This window comes from Leopardus geoffroyi, chromosome B3 (genome assembly GCF_018350155.1).
Source record: "Leopardus geoffroyi isolate Oge1 chromosome B3, O.geoffroyi_Oge1_pat1.0, whole genome shotgun sequence".
Lineage (NCBI taxonomy): Eukaryota > Metazoa > Chordata > Mammalia > Carnivora > Felidae > Leopardus > Leopardus geoffroyi.
This window is the reverse complement of record NC_059337.1, coordinates 21,065,455-21,086,205: the sequence shown is the minus strand read 5'-3', so window position 1 is coordinate 21,086,205 and position 20,751 is coordinate 21,065,455. Positions and strand designations below refer to the sequence as shown.

The 20,751-nt window shown below is 46.8% G+C and overlaps 1 protein-coding gene across 5 annotated transcripts in view; it reads left to right on the top strand.

The window, feature by feature from the left end:
- The window catches only part of APBA2 (amyloid beta precursor protein binding family A member 2), a 272,181-nt gene that overhangs the window by 132,092 nt on the left and 119,338 nt on the right, over positions 1 to 20,751 (top strand). For 4 of the 5 annotated variants that reach the window (XM_045448854.1, XM_045448853.1, XM_045448857.1 and 1 more), the window contains exon 2: positions 12,219 to 12,272. The exons of the other annotated variant lie outside the window; for it this stretch is intronic. The gene's annotated coding sequence lies outside the window, so the exon portion shown is untranslated. The remainder of the gene's footprint in view (positions 1 to 12,218; positions 12,273 to 20,751) is intronic. 5 annotated transcript variants of the gene reach the window in all.

Below are 20,751 nucleotides of genomic sequence, written 5' to 3'. Positions count from 1 at the left end.
TCTGATTGTGTCTATTTCTGCTTTGACAATAGAGGACTTATATTAGGTTCCCGTAGTACTCCTGTCTTATTTACAGACTAGCCTTTGGAAAATAAATTGATAAGGTGGGACCAAAACAAAACAGCAAATTACTATGATAAAGTGAGAATAGCAAGAGGTGTTTGACAACCACCACCATCTGAAGGACACTTTGCTGATGTATTGAGAGCAAGCTTTCTCACCAGGCTGTCTGGGAACATTTCATGCCCACCTGTAGGGCCAGCATCCAGTCTGCTCCATAGAAGCACAATTAGAGACCTCAGTAATCGATCAGCCTTGATGATGAGTCCAGGTTGTAGTGTTCTTTAGGTAAGAATGAAAATGATAATGAAAGACATCATTAAACCAAAGGCAGCCTTGCATGTGGGTTAAAGTCCTGGCACCTAAAGGGCATGGGTTTATCAGGGTCGGGGAGAAGTTTATGAAACTGAAGTCATTGCCCATTGCCTACTCGTGTCCTCACTCTGCAAGCTGGTTGTGGGATTCCCTTGTACAGACCCTGTAGTGACCACACTGTTCCCGTCTTTTGGTGGGCTTGGATTACCTGCCAGAAGTCTGAGGTTTGGTAGAACATGTCTGCAGACAGCTCCAGCCCAGCGCCCATCTCCCTGTGTGTTTTGCTCAGCTGTTGTGTGGGGAGGGAAACGCAGGATGATCCTTGCTTGAGTAGAGCCCTATTTTGAAATTGAAATTCATTTCTTTGCGTTTGTTTTCTAGATGAGAGGCTGGTTGTTGGTGGTGTATGTGTGGTGAGTCATTGGTTTTAGTGTTGACATTGCTAAGGATCCTGTTCTGATGTGCAGTTTGGGGGCCAGTTTTGTTTCCTTTCAGCTTCTGTTGATATATTATTTTCTAGAATCTCTTCTAGCATACTTAAAAACCCAGACTCGACTTTAACTTTTCTCATAGAGGCTGCTGTGGGGTGCGGAAGCCCCCAGGGTATGTGGTACAGAGAACAGGTGACCTCCATGAGGACTCAGTCCTCACCAGTAGCATGTGAGGGAGCAACCCAGGGTGGGTTGGAGGGGCCTGGTCTGGGGACAGCTCTGAGGCAGCTGAGCTCCTTCACTCACGAGGTGGAGGACCTCTCTCCAGTGCCACCACAACAGAATCCTGTCTTTTGGGAAACCCATGACTGGGGAGGGATGTGCACAAGGGAGTTTCAGAGTAGTAATGTGGGACTCTGTGACCCAGAGCACCCAGGCCACTCTGCAGCCTCTACCCCTGGGCCAGGGTCCTGCTGAGGTATAAGGGGTCCTGGGAGCCCCCTGACCTGCCCCAGGAACTTGCCTCTCTCTGAGTTACTGAGCTTTCTCTCTGAAAAATGCCACATCCTGGGAGAGCACCCTGACTTTGGTGCTCTGCTGTGAGGCATGCTGCCAGCTCATTAGAGAAGGGCCTCCAAGGGCTGCAGAGGAGGCATGGGTGGGGGTTCTGGAACCTTTCCTACATACTGGAACCTTTCCTACGTACCCAGGTGCTGTGCTGGGTGCCGTGAAGGCAGACCTGGGTCTGGGGTCCTCCCTCTAAGGGGCTCACAGTGGGTGGTAAACACGTACCTGATACATTCCTTCTGGGGGCACTGGGGGATGGGTGAGAGAGGGAGTGGGGCTGGCTCCAGGGCAGCAGGGCTCTAATGGCTTTATAACAAGAGCCAGCATGAATTTCTCACTGAGTACCTGCTGGCACCTCCTGTAAGCCACACAGCAATCCCACCATGCAGGTTTACAAGCAGTTCTTATTATCCCTATTTCATGGCCGAGGACACTGAGGCTTAAGATTACAGAGCTACTGAGTCCTGCTCCAGCACGCACCCCCGGGCCCCGAGTTGGCCTCTGTCTTGATTTCCTCCCAGGGAGGGCTGCTTTCTGTCCTGAAGGCTGAGGAGGGACTGAGGGAGCTATAGGATCCTGTGTGGCCTTTTCTGTTTCTCATGTGGCCTCTGAGGCTCAGAGCAGTGGGGGGGAAACACTGTGGTCACAGCTCGTAAGCAGAGGCAGGATCTGAAGTTGGGCCTCAGACTCAGAAGCCTGGCCGTCTCACTGTCCCCTGCCATCTCTGGGGCATGGGAGAATGGCTGGGGATGCTGTGTAGCTCGGTGCTCTGATACCTCTTTAGTGGGGTTCAGGGCCGAGCTTGAGGTGGCCATGGCAGGGAAACCTGGGGGGTATCACGCCATGTGGGCTCCTGTCTGAGCCAGGCCTTAACTGGCTGGGGGAAGATGGAGGCCCTGGGGTGTCCTGGTCCTGAGTGGCCGAGCCTGGCCTGTCCATTCTGCCCGCCCTGCAAGGTGACAGCTGACACACGGGGGCGTCTGCCTGTCCTGCACCATCTCTGATGCTTTCACCGGCACCTCCAACACCACGCACGTTTCCCTCGTTCCTTCCAGTTCTCACCACGTCGTCTCCCTCCCTTTGTCCACAAGGGCCAGGCAGAGAGTGGTGAGTATTGAGGCCAAGCGCAGCAGACCCAGATTCCCAGTGGCCATTTTCCCAACAAGTCAAGGTCGAAAGGAGAGCGCTACCCCCTTCTGTCATCTTGACAGTGGTTTTTGTTGTTGTTGTTGTTGCTTTTTTTAAGAAGGAAAGCAAGCGTGGAATATATATTAAGCATTATTGTTGCTTCAGCTGTCACTTCATAGCAAGAAAAGTGGTTGTTTCAATTAGAATGGATTTTGGACAGACTTCTTTGAATGAGTAAATTGCAGAAAACAGCACAAGTTGTGAGATGGGGGATTTAGGCTCTTAAAGAGGATTGAAAATAAGTGGTCTGAAGTACTTATGGTGGTTCCTGGGGATTGATATGCTTTGGTTCTGCCAGATGTAACTGGTTCTGACTGCTTTTACTGGATCAGTTGACTCTGACCAGCCCAACTGCTTGTAAGGAATGCACGTTTGTTTTTTCTGGAAGCTGAAGTCAGAGAGAGGAAGAGAGACGTGATGGGGCCCAGATCCTGGCTTCTGGGCAACCCTGCCCTTCTCTGGTGGCATCAAGACCTGGGAGGAGCAGTTGAGGAGGTGGACCACCCTGGGTGTTGCTCCCACATCCCCCTTATCCCTGCTGGCCTGCCTCTCAGGCTCAGGCATATTTTTAAAAATTATTTTAAAAATTTTTCTTTTTAATGTTCATTCATTTCTGAGAGAGAGAGAGAGAGAGAGAGAGAGAGAGCACGAGCGAGGGCGAGGGGCCAGAGAGAGGGAGACACAGAATCTGAAGCAGGCTCCAGGCTCTGAGCTGTCAGCACAGAGCCTGACACAGGGCTTGAACCCACAAACCGTGAGATCATGACCTGAGCTAAAGTTGGGTGCCTAACCCAGGCCTGAGCCACCCAAGGGCCCCAGGGCATATTCTCCCTTAACCTAACAAGACTCCCTATTTTAATGTGAATAGAGCAAATCCTGCCTCCTCTCCCTACCTCTGACAACGTCCCATTACTTTCCACCTTAGATGGCACTTTTCTATGTTCCTTATGCTCCTGAGGAGAGAAGCTATTCCTTGGTCACCCAGGAGGGTGATGTGCCTTCCTATCATCTTCCCTGTCTTTTACCATCCACTGTTTCTGCCTGTTAGCCAGTGTTGACCTAACTCAGCAATTTGGGATTAAATTTTCATTATAAAATATTTGACATACAGAAAGGTAAAAAGAATTATGTACCTGAACACCTGTGTATCCACAACCCAGTTAAAGTAAAGAATATTGTTATATTGGTTGTACTTCTGTGTAACCAATTATACCAAAACTTACGGCGTAAAACAGTGAGCATTTGATTACCTCACACATAGAGTCCATCTGGGAGCAACTTGGCTGGATGATTCTGTCTCAGGGTCAAGGTGTGGGCCAGGGCCATAGTCATCTTGAGGTATGAGATGACTTTTTTTTTTTATTTTATTTAAAGATTTTTTTAACGTTTATTTATTTTTGAGGGGTGAGGGACAGAGGGAGAGGGAGACACAGAATCCAAAGCAGGCTCCAGGCCCTGAGCTGTTGGCACAGAGCCCAGTGCGGGGCTCGAACTCACAAACCATGAGATCACGACCTGAGCTGAAGTTGGAAGCTTAACTGACTGAGCCACCCAGGCGCTCGTGGAGGATCCACTTTTGAGATTACTTCACATGGCTGTGGGCGGGAGGCTTCTGTTCTTTTCCATGGGGTCTCTCCACAGTGCTCTCTCGCAACATGGCGGGCAGCTTGCCTCAGAGCGAGTGATCCAAGAGTCTCGAGAACCCTGCCGTACCTTTATGACCTAGACTCCTTAGCCACACATCATCATCTCTGCCTTGTTCTGTTCTCTAGACCCAAGTTATTAAGCCCGGTCCACACTCAAAGAGAGGGGAATTAGGCTCCACCTTTTGAAGGGAGTGAAAAAGAATTAATGGACATACTTTAAACCGTCATAATTACCAGTATACCTGGAGCCCCTTCCTGATTGCGTTTCTTTGTCTCCCATGCAGAGGTATTAGAGTTATTAGAGTTTTGGTGCATGTTTTATCTTACTGCATTAGTCAGTGTCACTATGCAAATTATTTTTGCATGTTTTTAAGCATTGTGTAAATCATATCAAATTGTGTGTGTGTGTGTGTGTGTGTGTGTGTGTGTGTTTGTAGCTTGCCTTTTTTTTTTTTTTTTTTTTTTGCCTCACATTATATCTGTGAGTTTCATCCACGTGAAAATGTAGCTGGACCTTATCCCTTTTCACTGCTGTGTGGCATTTCATTGTAGGAACATAATACACTCTATTCTTTCTCCATTGGTGGATGTTCAGATGGTTTCCAGTTTCTTGCTGCTGCAAACAAGGCTGCTAGGAATACTCATGTGTGTGTCTCTATGTGGCCATGAGCTGGATTTGTCTAGAATATGTAGCAAGGATTGGAATTGCCACAGGATAGAACGTATGAATCTTTACATTTTCTGGAAGTGGCCACGTTGTTTTCCCAAGTGGGCCTACTAATGAATGTTCCCACCAGTGGTGTGTGGGCTCCCCTTTCCCTCGTCCTTGATACCTCTTGGTATTATCAGATGTTTTTTAAATTTTTGTCAGTCTGATGGGTGAAAGTGGCCTCTGCAGGGGGTCTTAATTTGCATTTCTCTGCCTATCAGTGAGGTTGCACCTCTTTTCATGGATTTATTTTCTTATATTGATGTATATTTATTTCATGTATTTTTTATTCTGTGAATTACTGGTTCATACCTTTTGTCCCTTTTTTGAATTTTCTTATCCATCATTTCATCCTTCACCTGATTTATGTATTGTAAACATCTTTTCCCATTTCTTCCTACCAACAAAATGTGGGAGCTAAGAGCATGGGTTCTTGGGCCACGCTGCCAGGATGAAGTCCCAGCTGCAGAATTTCTTGTGTGGCCTTAGGCACACCACTTAATAACTTTTGTGTGCCTTTTGTGTACAGATGAGTTTCCTCATCTGTAAAATGGGGGTGATTAAAAGATTCACATCTGTGAAACACTTAGTGCCTGTTTCAGTAAGCATGGTATGGGCCAAATAAACCCGGATGTGCCCTGCATGATCATGCCAGACCACGTACATGCATCATCACCTTGCCCAGAGCTTTCTCAAGCACTGTGTCCTCATTTGATAAGATTGGCAGGCAGTGCTTCTCTCTGGCTCTCAGCCTTCTGGATGACCCTCCCTTCAGCATCCCTGAGCTGCTTGAATAGAACACGAAATCCCAGCCTCCCTCCAGGGGACGTGGGGGAATTGGAAGGCAGCAGACTCCTTGCAGCAAAAATAGAAGCCTCATTTGCCTAGGAGAGAATAATAATGAGGAGAGCCCGGCAGATGCAGGCTTGGAAGGCGCCTCTGAACCCTCCCCTGCATCTCTTGGGTCTGTGCAGACCTGCCTGAACCCTCCCTGCCAGCCCTCCCTTTGCCCTTCACCCTTGTCTCTTACGGCACCACTTTTGGCTGTCACATGGACAGCCTTGGCACTGCGTTCTGGTTTTCATACCTCAGTGTTGCACTTTTCTCTCATTCCACAAAGCCAGACAAGAACTCCAAACACAGGACTCTGTTTAATACCAAGAATCATCAGAGAAACAGGTCAGATGTTACAGGGTAAATCTGGGAGCCCTGGGAGCTATGTGTCTGTCCACGGAATGCCGTCAGCTGCTCAAGGGCAGATCTATTGAGATTAAAACACGGTTGGATCTGGTCACCTTTAGTTTCAACCCCAACATGAATAAATTAGATCAATACTGATGTAAGGAACTCTCAGGTTTATTTGGTAGAGCCTCAGAGGATTTTACATAAAAGCAAATGTGGGAAAATTAAGTTAGCGATATTGGATGTTAGAGCCAGTTTTAGTTTAGAGCAAATTTCTAGTTTTGAAATGGATCGAAATAATCCATGTCTGTACCCCCAACTCTACCGTTGGGGTGGCCTCACGGGCCCCATGGAGAGGAAACAAATAATCACCTTGAAAGAACAGTCCCTATTGTGGAAACTAATCACGTATAGAGAGTCTCTGTGTTGGAATCGAGCAGGGAATGAGGATCTTCCCAAACCAAGGAATCTGGTGGTAGAATGTGGCTCATTCTCCATAGCCTGTCACCTCCAGACTGAAAGATAAGCTTACATGAATGGAGAGTTTTGGCCATTTCGTTGGCAGCAATTTGTAGGTGACTCCTTATAATTAATTCTTTTTAATAGCATTTTTAGAAGCCACCTTCTCAGATGAAACCATTGTTGTTTAAAACTTCAAGACCTTTGAAGACAGAGTTTTAAATCCAGTTTGTTCCCAAAACATTTGCTCAAACGAGAATCTCAAGGTTTGAGCTCTTTATTCTAAAGATGCAGCTTCCTGCCCAGGAGAAAAATAATACATGCTGGTGTTTATAAATGGAGTTAGTAGCATTTGAAGACTTTACCTTGCAGCTAGTAGGGGGCTCAGTTATTCAGAATTTTGAGATTTTTATTTGTAAACAGTCTATTCATGTCCACTCAAGCTGGAAAATCCTCCAACCTTACCATCACTGCCCTCCCCTTCCCCGGCCCATACCCTCCCCTTCCCCGGCCCCCTTCCCACCATAACCTGGGCTACATCCTTTTGTTATCTGGCTCTGAGGACCTGGAGCCCCTCTCTGAGCCCAGCTCCTGTTTTCTCACTGTAATTGGTCTGGGGCCAGTACTTGAAATGGTTCCTTAGGGACCTCTTGCTTTCCCTTGGAAGGACTCTGCTGTGCCCAACTGAGCACTGTCCCTGTGTGTCCTTCTCATCAGGAAGTGGCAGACCCCCCTTGCCCCAGCCTCACATTAAACCTGGGGAGCATCCTCACCCCCACAAAGTCCTATCCTGTGGTTCCAGCCATACCTGTGGGGATGCTGGGCTGTCTCATGCTGCATCCCCCTCAGGGCAGCTTGGGGGAGCTACAGTCCCAGGTCCCAGGAGGCCTCCTCACTCAGCAGCTTATCTCCCAGATGCTGACCTCTGCCAGCTGCCTGTTCCGCTCTGTGAGACAGCCCAGTGCAGATGAGCCCCATGGTCACCTGGGCTGGCCCATGAAGGCCACGTGCTCTCTGTTATGCAGAGATGTTGACAGTCCCATAGAATACCTGGCTTTGCAGCCACTGGGCTGGCACTAGAAAGAGCTACACTCAAGCTGGCTACAGTGTGCAGCTGGTGCACTCTGCCTGTGATACACCCTGACCCTTCCCCTATCATTCTGGCCACTGTGCTCTGTGCAGACCCTTCCCAGCCCTCTCCCAGGTCCTCTGCTCACTGTGACCACAGTCTTCCATCAGCATGTATTTCGTTGAATCTGGGTTATTATTGCTCATCAAATTCTACTTGTTCTACAACCCAACCCCAACATACCATAAGATCCCCAAACCCGCGTACCCAGGGCCCAGCCTCTTGCAAAGCGCTGGGTTGCCTCTTTGGTTCAAGGAACTGTAGGTGTAGCTCTCAGGTCTGCTGGAGGAAGAAATGCTAGTATGACAGTGGGGTGGTGATACTGCTGTGCAGGTCCCTGGCCAGTTTGTAAGACTCTAAGATCAGCCTTCCTGCCTCTGTGCTGGACACATCCACCTCTGTCCGCCTCTGAGCCAGGCATCCTCCCAGGACACCTTCCAAGTCTGAGAGTCCACGAAACTGTGAGTGTTGCCTTAACTTTGCCAAGAAAGTGCTTATACAGATTGGTTGTGACACCTGCTTCCCCCATCACAGCATCAGCCTGTGTGTTCCAGGGCTCGCATCTCCTGCTTTGGGTGGAGGCTAGCACGTGCTGCTCCATCCAGGCTCATCGAGGTTCTCTTAAGTAGCTTCCTGTCTCGGGCCTCCTTCCCAACCACCTGAGTCACTAAGGAGCCCTGAGGATGGTTTGTGGATTTGGGGCCTCCCATCGCCTCCCCTGACATAATATCAAAGGCAATCATCAAATTTATGAACCGTCCACTCTAGGCAATATTTAGGATTTCTGTTTACCTCCTGAGTGTCTGAAAACGTGGCATTTCAAAGGCTCTGTTTGATCAGAGATCCAATTGATTGCCAGGAATGTGCATGCTGCATAATAGAGAACCCACAATGGCAGGTTGCAGTGGGCATCCTGGGAGAAAGTTAATTAATCCTGAAACCAAATACCAACTGCCTCAGCAACAGCAGTCATAAGAGAGCCGAGCCTTGTGGTATTTGAAGTCAGGCTGCTGGAGGGCTCTTTATTGGAAGTATTCTCTGTGCCTGAATTCTGCTGTGGATTCAGTGCTTCAGGCCAGGGCCTGCCTTTCCTTCTGTACTTGGTTCCAAGGTCTGGGGTCTCTGGACCCTGGAGAATCCAGTTGTCAGCATGCAGACAGAAAGAGCCTTCATGGCATCTCCCAGGCTCCTGTGGCTTTGTATTTCACATCTCCCCTGGGAAGCTGGAATACATGATAACCTCCCCCTCTCCTACTCCCCCCACCCACCCGAAATAACTTGTGGGTGGGCCAACAACTTGGAAAGTGGAGTGTTTAAATCTTACAGGGAGACCTGTGTACTTCATTTCCACCCTGAGGCTTGCTAAGAAGTAGGAGATGATTCCAAAAATGATTGTGCATTGCCTGAAGAAGAGCAGACTCTCAGATTTCTGTCTAATCACAAACGGCCAAGATGAACAGGGGAAGTAACCTGGCCCTCAATGCCTCCAGAGAGGCTAGAAAAGAGGATGGGATGTGTGTTTGGCCAAACATGGCTGAGAAGAAAAGCGTGGGTGTTCCGAACTTGTAGGTGACCCTTTGTGTTCATTCCAGCTGCTGGAATGGAGCAGGCCCTCCCTGGATGTGCCTGGCCAGGTGAGGGAGTCAGAGCCAGCAGGGACCAGCTGACCCCCAAGGACCTTCCCAGGTCTTGGTGCTCGTGACTTTGTTGGTTTTTTTAAGGTAAACTGTCTGTCCAGAGACACAGTTCACCAAAATAACACAACCCTGCTTCAGCCAATGCAGGCAAGGGGCCCTGAGAGGACAGGGAGAGGGCACTGCTGCACGGAAGAGAAAATTCATATTTTTCTTCGGAAAAAATGGAAAGTGGTGCTGGGTCCAAGTGGTAGGTGACCTTGCTATTGAGTTAAAAAGCTGCTGGGGAAATTAGAGAAGACAGACATGAAAAGAATGCTAATGAATAGTGGTGGACCAGAGCCCGGAGCCCTGATTCCTCCACCATCCACAAGGGGTACTTGTGTGATGCCTATAAATAGACATTTAAAAACCGATTCTAAATTGAATTAAGATGTGGGCCTGTTTCCTCCTATGGAAAAGCATTATGTAAAGTGCAGAGCTCTGCCTTTTTTCCAAGGCAGTTTGGTGATTCTGTGCCTCTGTTGGGAATCTGTGTGGAGCATGTGGGGGATGCTTGGGCTACCTATGAATGAGACTCTGTCCTCTTGGGAGACTTGCAGACTGAGGGCAGGCAGAGAGAGAGAAAAAGAGCGAGCGAGCGAGCAAGTGAGCTGGGGCTCCTTCCTCCAGGTGGAGCAGGGAAGCCCAGCTGAGCCTGAAGGCAGGCTCCGAGTTTCCCTGAGCTGCTTCTGGGCTGGGAGTGGCAGAAGCTGGACTTGTGGGCAGAAGGACACTTCCATAGGCCCACGGTGGCTCTGGACAATGCAGGTAGCTGTAGACCTCTGAGAGGGGAGGGGAGGACACCGTGGACATGTGGGGAGAATTCCAGCCTGTGCTAGTAGACCAAGGCTTCTAGGCTCTTCCATGCAGCCCTCTTGATCAAAACTGCTAGAGTGGGGGATTCTAGGAGAGGACCAAGGTCTTTCTCACTGACCTGCTTGAGTTCACAGAGCCAACTTGTAGCAGAGTGCAGAATGGAGGCCCTGTCTTACGGCCACCAGTGAAGTGTTCTTGCCTCTGGACATAGCATTTAGTATGTGCTCTGACCCTGAAATCACCTCTTTTTGGAAGTCCTGGGATGGTGGGATTTGGGGGTAAAAAAGGAAATACTGTTTGATGGTAATATGTTCCTAGGCAGCGTTTTGGGGGCTTTGTTGTGCTTTCCCAGCCACGTTTAAGATCGAACTTATTGTCTACTTTTGCACATGATGAAGCTGAGGCTGACAATGTAAGGGGATTTGAAAGGCGACCAAAGAGGCGCCTGGGTGGCTCCGTCAGTTGAGCATCTGACTCTTGGTTTCTCCTCAGGTCATGGTCTCACACTTCTTGGGATGCAGCCATGCTGTCAGCGCAGAGCCTGCTTGGGATTCTCTCTGCCTTTCTCTCTGTCCCTTCCCTGCTTTCACTCATGCTCTCTCTCTCTCTGTCAAAAGAAATAAATAAACTTAAAAAAAAAAAAAAAGGCAGCAGAAAGCACCATACCCTTTGGAAGAATTTGAACAACTGTGTGAATGTCAAGTTCCCTCTGAGCAGAGACCAGCAGATTACAGATATACAAATGGCTTGGCCAAAAGGGAGGTACCTGCAGCCTTCTAAGGGATAGCTAGTCATTTTTAAAAATGTCTGAACTAGAGGCATCTGCAGTGGGCCAGTTTGGGGTGGCAGGGAACTCCCCCAAATTCCCTAATTAAAACCCACTTCTAGAAATGTCTGTCTAGGGAAATGAGAATGACTGTCAGTTTTCATTAAAAAAGTGTCAACCCTGGTTCCAGGTTAGACCTTTGTGATAAAGTAGAAGCCAGTGTCTGCCTGTGCCAATAGCAAGACGATATTACCTTCCCCCCTAGGAATGATGTCATCCCCTGTGACTTCAGGACCAGACTGAAGGTGAACTGTCCAGCCAGCACAGCTATTCATGAAATGCTATGCTCTTAGACCTTCTGTTCCCAGCAGACAAGGACCTGGGGAAGAGGCTGCCATTGCTGTGGTTTTGAAAGGAACAAAGACGTTCCTTTATAACGCATTCTGTCTTTAGCCAAATTGGAGGGAGAAGAGGAATTAAAAAAAAAATTAATTCCAGTATGGTTAACATACAGTATTGGGAAAAGAGGAATTTTGATTGGATATATAAGACCAATAAATCCCCCTCCTCTTGCACCATCCTGGGCTTCCAGCTTCTCTGGGTTGTCTGCTGCCCCTACCTTGAATTCCTGATCTAACCCAGGACCTTGCCTTGAGCCCTTGAACCTATTAGACTTTCTCTTCAGCTTTCATTTGCAAAGCTGTCTCTCTGTCCAAGAGGAGTGTGAAACCTGATGGCCTGTTTTCTGTTCTCTTTTTGACACCCCGTTGCCCATGAGGAGGGGTGGGCTGTGAATCTGGGCAGAGGAAATGAGCAGTGGCCCGCTTTCCTTTCTCTTTCTTTTAATCTGTCTTCATCTCCCCAGCCCCCACAGGCACACCTACCTCCCTCTGAAAGTGTCCCAGAATACCGGTTCTGCACACTAGTGGGGTCAAGCTTTGTTGTGGGGAAATGCATATTCATGAGGGCTTTGAGGAGCTTCATTAAAATGCAGAGGCCTCTTCTTCCAGAGTGATACACAAGCCATTGCTTTATTTGCCCAACATGATGTTCTTAAGGCAATAATTATGTGAGGAATGGCTAAAGAAACATTTTAATTATTTGTTTCTGGTCATTTGTGATGGTCTCATTAGAATGAGAACCGGTTCACTTTTACAGGTAATTCAAAACCTCTCACTCGTTCAGATGTCTATACTTGCAGGAGCGCTATGTGATCACCCGTATCTTTTCTGAAACCCAAGTAATTTCCTCTATTTCCTTCTGTTTTATTCCAGAAAGATTTCATCACCAGGAGGTTTTGGGGGACATTACCAACCCACTTGTTTTCGGTAAGAAATATGAGGTCGCCTTGCATGGAGTGCGGTTTTGCTTCTGACATGTGTGAAATGGAATTATTTTCCTCGAGGGATGCCACACTTCAGGTGGATCTGGGCATCTGCCACGGTTCTTTATTTCCTGGGATGCTGGGATGTGTAATTCAGTGCGAGCCTCCACACAGGGAGTCTGAGGCTGGGGCTTGATTCACAGCCAAGGAGCCCGTGAGCACTGGGCTCACTGCAGAGTGCTTATATTGCCTAGAATGGACGTCTTTCCCTGTCACCCCTGAGACAGCAGTATCACAACCGCCCCCCCCCCCATCCTCTCCTCACTATACTAGTGCTTCTGAAAACTGTAGTCCAAACCAGCTTCAGTCATTTATTTGTGAAACTCTTATCTAGATTCCTATTTATGTCAAAAATCAATGTATATCACCAACAATAAACGCCATTTGCAACCTTTCACTATCAAACTTGGGCGACATTGTGTCTAATTAGAAGTGCACCACTGTGAAATATCAGGACGCCGAGAGGAAGACTCTAACTTTGATCCGAAAGAGCCCTCCTAATCTTCTCAGGGATGAGGGATGGCTCCGTGTTGCTGTTGCCCTGTGGGTGAAGCTATTCTGCGGCCCTGATCCCCCTGACCCACGGTCAGCCCTTGGCTTGCTCTTGTCCTGTAGGACCTGTAGCACCAGATTTGCATAGGTCTTTGTAGCCCCAGTGCCAGCTGGCTGCCTGGTAGAGGGGACACTTGTAGGAGATTTGTTCTGACTAAAGATGAGTAGGTGTTCTTTTTCCTGGACCAAAGATACCCTAGTGGCTGGGTTGTGGAGAAGCTGGTGTATGGGTTGGGGTATGTTTGGAGAGCAGGGTGGAGAGGAGACTGTTGTTGGAGGTTAGGCAGCTGGGGACCAGGAATTGTCTCTGTGTCTTGATGCCAGAGGAGGTCTGAGCTTCTGATGGATTCCGTGGGTTCTTATGCATCCATAGGCTTGGATAGGGCAGCACTGGTCAGCAGTCCAGAGTGTCATATGGAGGGAAGTAGTGGCTTGGGGACTTCCAAATGAGAGAAGTAATTTGGGATTTCCCAGTGGGGAAGTTCTGTGCCAATCTGAGGATAAAGACGAAGATCAGAGGGGGCAGAGTTGGGATACCAGAGCCTCAAGACCGGGTCCCAAACCACCGTTTTGCCTCTGGGGCAGTAGGAAGACATAAGGCCTGCTGTTTGGAGCTACTGAAAGAGCCTTCTTTTGTAAGTCAAGGCAGCTGCCTTTATTTTACTTGCTAATCCAGCCTCTATCCTACATTAGGTAACTCCCCATAAGCACTGTGCTGTTCATGGGCAGGAATTCACCTCACATTGTATTGGGGATTTTTCTTGTCACGCATGTCCTGGCTGGATTGTGTGGTCACTTTGGGGGTAGGGAGGGTGGCACATTCATAAGGCATTTAAGAGTTAGAATAATCAGCCCCTCTCCAGGGAAGTAGAGGGGGAAATGTTGCAGGAACTGCATGACTTGTAACGCATTTGGGCATAAGAATAAATGAGTATTTTTCTAACTTTTCCTTAATTGTCAGTCTTTAATGTTTATGAATTTACTTCTGTGCTCTCAACGAGGCCTTGTAGATCTCGTTTGCTTTTTTTAAAAATGTTTATTTGTTTTATTTTGAGAGGGAGGGAGGGAGGGAGGGAGGGAGGGAGAGAGAGAGAGAGAGAGAGAGAATGTGAGCAGGGGAGGGGTAGAGAGAGGGAGGGAGAGAGAGGGAGTCCTAAGCAGGCCCTGCCACTAGCACAGAGTCTGATGAAGGGCTCGAACTAATGAACCACAAGATCATGACCTGATCCAAAATCAAGAGTCAGATGCTTAACCGACTAAGCCACCCAGGCACCCCCTGTTTGATTTTCTGTTTAGACTCATTTTTTTGGTTATTTATTTATTTTTGAGAGAGAGGGAGGGGGAGAGAGAACGAGCAGGGGAGGGACGGAGAGAGGAGAGAATCCCAAGCAGGCTCCACACTGCCAGCACAGAGCCAGATGCAGGGCTCTAACCCACAAACCGTCAGATCATGACCTGAGCCCAAATCAAGAGTCAGCCCAAATCAAGAGTCAGATGCTTAACTGACTGAGCCATCCCATATAGTAGATTTCTCAGCTACCCTTAGCTATGAAAATACTGAAGAATTTTAGGGGATACTGGGAAGGGAGGAGATTTTTTTGCAATTGGCAGCAAGGGTAGCTTGTGAAGAGAGATGTTCTTATGGGGAATGGGTCTCACAAATTGTGGTGACATTCCAATCTTCTGGGAGCCCAGGGTCAACCAGCCAGTGCAGTCCATCCAGCCTCTCAGAACTGTCCAGTGTGAAATTGGCCTCTTGAAGTTTTATCTAAATGAAACTGGGGCTGTCGTTGCTTTTTGATGGAACCGCAGGGCAATTCTGTTTGTGCCTCTAAGGTATAAGGTATTTTTTTCTTTTGAGCCCAGAAAAGACCTAGTGGGATTTTTACGTATCCTGAAAGACTATTAGAGTATCAAAGTCAGCTGCAATAGACAAGACGTCTCGCTCTCTTTCTGATTGTGCTCGCTCATCTGCAGTGTAATGGGACTGCCATTTAAGTGAATACACTCGTCATGATTCTCTGCAGCTTCCCTGCAGAAAAGCGTATTTCTTCTGTGAGAGAAAAGTGGCAATGAGATGGATATTTTTAAATGTCAATTATTGCTGGAATGAATCTCTGTGAGGAGAGCTGCAGAGAGAAGAGACTGGGGTTTATTTATTTTTCTACTGCAAATGAACCACTCTGTAGCATCAGAATACTAATACCCAGAGTCTATGCCTGACATCTCCTTCTAAAATAATTTGGTGAATATGCTTCCGCTTATGGTAAAAGTTGGGGGCTGTGTTCCATTTTTTTTCCCCTGGAGGGGATTAAATCCTAGGCCTCAGTATTCTATGATATCAATCCTACGGGCTGTTGATCTCTATAGTGTTTGGATTGTAATTACAGTTGACCCTTGAACAACATGGGTTAGGGATGCTGACCCTCATATAGTTGAAAATCTGCATATAACTCTTGACTCCCCAGAAACAACCACTAATCACCTATTGTTGATTGAAAGTCTTACCGGTAACTTAAACATTCAATTAACACGTATGTAAAAATTTTTTATGTTGTATGTATTATATACTGTATTCTTATAATAAGCTAGATAAAAGAAAATGTTAAGAAAATCATGAGAGAAAGTACACTTACAGTACTGTCGTATTTATGAAAAAAATAATCTGCCTAAAAGTAGAACTGTGCAGTTCAAACTCATGTTGTTCAAGGGCCAATTGTATATAAATTTAGTGATTTCCTGAAGGAATGGTGGAAAGATTAATAAGGTGTGTTTAAATCATGGGCAGTCTCAGAAAATAAGTTAGAAGATGTTGCATTCGCAAAAATTTTTACGATTTTTGGTAATGTCAGCATGCTCTTGCCCAAGTGTAAACACATAAAATGCTGTGAAAAAGCTGACCAAGAATTATTTTAAAATACAAGATCCAGGGGGGAGCCTGGATGGCTCAATCGATTAAGGATCTGACTCTTGATCTTGGCTCAGATCATGATCTTATTGTTTGTGGGTTCGAGCCCTGCATCAGGCACTGCACTGACAGTGCAGAGCCTACTTGGGATTCTCTCTCCCTCTCTCTCTCTGCCCCTCTCCTGCTTGTGCTTGCTTGCTTGCTTGCTATGTCTTTCTCTTAAATAAACAAACACACATTAAAAAAAATTATAAGATCCCAAGAAAGGCAGTGAAATTCCCAGCTACTAGACATTAAAAGAAAACACAAAACTGGAATGTTAAGGGGAAGCTGGCATAAAGGTGGGGCAGTGAGGTTCCTGATAGAAGGTTGCAGTTAAGATTGTGTGATATTTGTGGGATGAGTGGGACCGGATGGTGAGCCTAATAACAAACTCTCACATGTACAGGAACACAGGAGGTGGCAGAGATATATTATTGACAAGGTGGGAAGTGATGCAGGACAACTGGTTGTCCACATGGGAGAAGCTAAAATGGTATCCCTACCTCACAGCATACACACAAATAAATGCCAGTAGAATTAAGGGCAAGATGTTAAATTGTATACAAGAGATTTTTTATATGTCCCTGAGGTAGGAAAAGGTAAGACATACACACAGGCACAGAAAAGATCAGTTAATTAAACAGCAATGTTAGCAGCTTCTTTAAGAGCAGGGACACCATATAAAGGTTTAGGGGGGACTGGGTGGCTCAGTCAGTTGAGTGTCTGACTTTGGCTCAGGTCATGATCTTGTGGTTCGTGGGTTTGAGCCCTGTATCGAGCTCTATGCTGACAGCTCGGAGCCTGAAGCCTGCTTCGGATTCTGTTTCTCCCTCTCTCTCTGCCCCTCCCCTGCTCTTTGTCTGTCTCTCTCTCTCAAGAATAAAAAACATTAATTTTTTTTTTAAAGGCTTAAAACAAACTATCACCTGGAATAAATATCTGAGATGTATTTACTGTAAGGGATTAGCATTCTGTCTGTATAATAAGGAACTCTTCCAAATCAATTAGAAAAAGACAATGTAATTGAAAAAAATGAGCAACTGATATGAAGAAGAAGGAGGTGGGATGATAACGTTGGGGATGCCTAAATGGTGTGTTCATGGATGTTTGTCACGTTACTCTGTGCACTCACTTTTGTGTATTTGAGAAAGTTGATAAAAGAATAGGTTCTAGTGCACAACTCACTGTAGACCCACACAAACCTCTCTGCTCTTGTGTCTGTCTGGCAGGGCAATCTTGCTCCTATGTACTAGCTAATCACTCTGACTCGACTGGAACTGCTGACTTCTTAGGCTCCCCTTCTTATGGGTAGTTCTGCATCCATCTTGTCATTGAAATGGTTAGGGTTTCTTTCTTTCTTTTTTTTTCTTCCCAGCTTTATTGAAGTGTAACTGGTAAACAAAGTGCACATATTTCATGCATACAGTTTAGGGAGTTTGGACATATACATACATTCATGTGGTGATTGGACATATACATACATTCATGTTACTATCACCACGACTTATCATTACCTCCAAAAATTTCCTTGTGTCCCTTTGTGTTTTGTTTGTTTTATAGGAAGAACACCTAACATGAGATGTACCTTCTTAAAAAATTTTTTTTGAGTACATAATACCTCGCTTAACTATAGGCATTATGTTGCATGGCAGTTCTCTAGAACTTACTCGTCTTGCGTAACTGAAACTTTCTACCCATTGAACAACTTCCCATTTCTCCCTCCCCTCTGCCCCTGGCAACCACCCTTCTAGTGTCTACTTCTATACCTTTGAGGACTTTACATGTAAGAGGAATCACGCAATATTTGTTCTTCCGTGACTGCCTTATTTCACTTAGCATAATGTCCTCCAGGTCCACCTGCGTTGTTGCAAATGGCAGGATTTCCTTTGTTTTAAAACCTGGATAATATTCCACTGTACGTATATACCTCACTTTCTTTATCTGTTCATCTGTTGATGAACATTTGGTTTGTTTCTATGTCTTGGCTGAATGAGCCAGGCTTTGCACACTGATCTGCCCTGTTGTTTCAACAGCAATGTCCCCATAGGTTTTTTGTTTTTGTTTTTCTCTGTGTGGCTGATCCCTCTTCCATGGGCTTCTCCCCATCTTGATAGACAAGGCTCAAGGGCCTCCTTTTTGGGGTCATTGGACACTTAAGCCCCAGGTGAGCCTGTTCTGTGCTCTCCTGCCTCACTGCCGATCTCTCCATGGACTTGCATGCCTGCTTCTTCTGCATCCTTCAAATGTCCGTCCCAGTTACCTCATGGATAGTAGATGCTCCAGAAGGCTGTGCTCACTGTGTAGCTCTAGTTTCTTAAACTTCCAGAGGCTCATTGGCCTCATCTGTAAGTGGGGACTTGTGGTTTTTGGGACTACTTGTGAGAATGAACCACATCGTGGATGGAGAGTGCATGGCATGTAATTGCTGCCCAATATTATTGGTGTCCTTCCCCGGAGGAAGCAAGGAGAGCATCTGAGGCTGGCCATTATGATTTGCTTTCAGGCTTGGTATGTGTGTTTTCAAATACTTGAAAATATCTGCTCTGACACCTAACTTTCTTTTTCTTAAAGTTGCAACGTGTTAAGAGAGAAAACATTTCATCAACACCTTTTATAAAGGATGAAAAACGTGTTAAGAAAATAGCAGTATGAGCTGCTACTAGGTTGAGCTCCACATAATTAGTGTGATTAAATTGAAGGAAGTTAGCCATTACTGTGTGTAACTTTTTATTCATGATATTCAGATCTAATTAATTATACCAAGTTCTAATTAATTACATGAGTGTGTAAGCTGGCATTCTCAAACTGTGTTCTGTGGAGTCCCAGGAGATGTTCCTGAAAATAGTAATCCGCATTCAGATTAGGCTGGGACACGCTGTCTGTACTGCCCCCTCTTGGAGAGTCCCAGAGCACCATATTAAAGACCTTTTGAAGTCCTGCAAGAAAGCTGCTTATTTAATTCTATTTAACTCCTCATTTTCCAAACTGATTTTGACCACAGGTGCTTCTAGATATATAAGAAAATGCTAACTGAAGTCAGAACAGTTCTTATGCCACAGCTTGTGCTCGGACTGGTTGATAAGCAACATATATGTTGATGGGGACATTCATTAAGTATTCCAGGGTAGCACTGCTGGGGTCTGTATTGTGGCAGACCATACTGCCAAGAGTTTTTCTTTCAGAGTCCAGGGCTGGTACAGATTAATCTCTTTTCATGGGTGTATCACTTAATCTCCTTTGGTCAATCTGCAGGGGAAAATGGTGGTGACTTGCTGGCCCTTCAGGGTGGCTGTCAAGGTGAGAGTACTTAGAAGTGGCCTCCTTCACTCCTGGCCTGTGAAGGGCTCCTGTAGTGGTTCCAGTTTTGGCAGAGACCCTCATTTACAAAGGAGGTCATGTTACTGAGCATGTCCTGGCCTCAGGGGTCAGAGAGAGAGAACCACTCACCTCCTGGCAAGGTCTTTGTCGGAGGTTTGAAAGGGGACAACTGCCCTCCATTTTGTTTCCCAGCCACTTCAGGGAAGTGTAGAATGTTGTGATGTAGAATGTAGAGTGTTAGAGGAGATGATTTTGGGGAGAGGTGACTCATCAGTCCTGTAGGTTATGCAGGAGGAGTGAGGTTTAACCTTTCATCTTGAGGGGGGAGTATACATTTCTCCAGGGTGGGGGGTGGGGAGAGACAGACAGACAGACAGACAGACACAGAGAAAGGTGGAGCATTCCAGGCAAACAGAAGTATGTGTATGATTCAACCATGGAGACATGAAGTGGCATGACAGGCCCTAGGGGATGTAGTTGACCTTGAACAACGTGGGGGTTAGGGGCACTGACCCCCCACTCCCCCCACACCATGCAGTCAAAAATCTGTGTATAGCTTTTGACTCACCAAAAACTTAACTACTAATAAATAGCCTACTGTTGACGGGAAGCCTTACTAATAACATACACAGCTGATGAACACATTCTGTATGTTATATGTATTGTGTACGGCACTCTTACAGTAAAGTAAGCTAGAGAAAAGAAACTGTTATTAAGAAAAGCATAAGGAAGAAGTACATTTATAGTATTGCACTGCATTTGCTGAAGTAATCTAACACCTCAGTGGACCCTAGCAGTTCAAACCCATGTTGTTCAATGGCCAGCCGCAGTTGGCTTGACAGAATAGACAGAAGATGCAGTAGCAGGGGCCAGACTGTCCTGTTCACATGGCCACAGAGAAGCCTGACAGGGCTGATGCCGTAGGTGACTGTGGAAGGCAGGCAGAGGGGGCGAAGGCCCAGGTGCTGGAGGCTCCTCACATGGTTCCTGGGGAAAGATGCTGTGTCCTGAGTAAAGGCTGGTAGAGTGTGGAGGCAAGGACTGAGGTGACAGACACCAAGGAGGAAGAGGTAGCAGAGCCATGTGGAGGGAGCAGGAGTTGGGAACTCGGAGAGAAGACCATATTTGAGGTGGAAATAGAATTATTGAATTCCTACTTCCTGAAGGGCCAAGGAGCTTTTGACGGGGTGGGGGTGGGGCTGGGGAGTCAGTCTCTTAGGCCAGGCTGGCTGAGGCTGTGGGTGGGGGTGACCTCCACAGGGAGTGAAGGAGCCTGAGGAGAATGGCCAGAAAGTGGGTGGAAACCAGGAAGGAAGGGGGCTGAGGATTTTCATAGGCTGGGTGGGGGTTGCTGGAAGACCAAATAGGATTTTTAAAAGGCAGAGAATGTGGCTGTGGGATTTTTCTTTTTCATGAGCACAGACTAAGAAGGGGAGAAGAGAAGGGGGTGGGAACAGAAGGGAACAAGGTATTTTTCTGTGGAGGTGGAAAATTGATTGTTCAGTGTAGTTTACGGACGAGGAAAGAAGCGGTGCGTGTAACACACGCAGCGAGGAGGGAGGATGGAGTGGGGCCTGGGTGCCAATGAAGAGAGCTTCTTGTT